General features: G+C 36.4%; 1 long non-coding RNA gene across 1 annotated transcript in view; it reads right to left on the reverse strand.

Moving 5' to 3' along the window:
- Position 1: 1 nt before the first annotated feature.
- LOC110011432 overlaps positions 2-946 on the reverse strand; it is a 1,529-nt gene continuing 584 nt past the window's right edge. The window contains exons 2-3 of the long non-coding RNA XR_002286446.1: positions 135-223; positions 2-56 (exon numbers count right to left, since the gene is read on the reverse strand). This is a non-coding gene — a long non-coding RNA (uncharacterized LOC110011432). The remainder of the gene's footprint in view (positions 57-134; positions 224-946) is intronic.

A 946-nucleotide genomic window follows, 5' to 3' on the forward strand; every position in this document is an offset into this window, starting at 1 on the left:
TCCAGCATGCATGAAGACATAAGACAAACAGATAATTTTGAAATTCCACAACCAAACTGCATGTTCACAAGAGGAATTAGTGTACTGTGCATCATTCGCCATTGTTGGATAAATAAATTACAAATAGAACTTACTTCTAAAGTCTTCATGAATCCTCAAGCTCTACCGCCTTCTTGGACCATTCCTCCGAACCTTCCTTAAACGAGTGTACAAGCTTGGTTACCTATGTGGTCCAGAAACATTGAAACACAAAGGCGTTGACAAATGCATTAGATGTGGCAAATGTCTACACACACACATATATACATATATGAACAACCAATGCATTGCTTAAAAAGATAAGTAGTTGTTAAGACGAAGCTTTAACCAACCATCAATCATGAACTTATAAGGGCATCATACAACTAAGAACAACATGAATCATTATATACACACAAACACAGCCAAAAGTGACACTCTTATAAACAAGACTGTCGTCCTTTGTTATATTGATCGCCAGCATGGTAAGTCCTCAAAGGTACCTAAAAGATTTTGACAATACTTATGTTCCATTTATTCTCCTCCCAATGTCATTGTGCTACTAGTGCTTAACTTAATACCACCCAATCTCCATGCCCAAATATTATACTCCTTCAACCCTTGAACAACATTAAAAAGATAAACGTAGGACGAGGACCAGCCAACCCACCCACTCAAAAGAATAGCTAGCACTACCAATGAACTAATGAATCGGTTCGCATAAGTTTCAGATCTATTAACAAGTTGAATATTTTCGAGAAAAAAAAATGAAAGTGTTTTGGGGGTAGCTGATCATAAATCAATCTTGAGTAGCATAATCATTCATGATACACGTACTCACAAAGCTCCACAACTCAGTAAATTACCAAATGAAACAATATTTGAGCAGAAGCTCATCAGCTTCAATATTACCCAAACTGACTAAATA

The sequence above is a fragment of the Sesamum indicum genome, unplaced genomic scaffold (genome assembly GCF_000512975.1).
Source record: "Sesamum indicum cultivar Zhongzhi No. 13 unplaced genomic scaffold, S_indicum_v1.0 scaffold00259, whole genome shotgun sequence".
NCBI lineage: Eukaryota > Viridiplantae > Streptophyta > Magnoliopsida > Lamiales > Pedaliaceae > Sesamum > Sesamum indicum.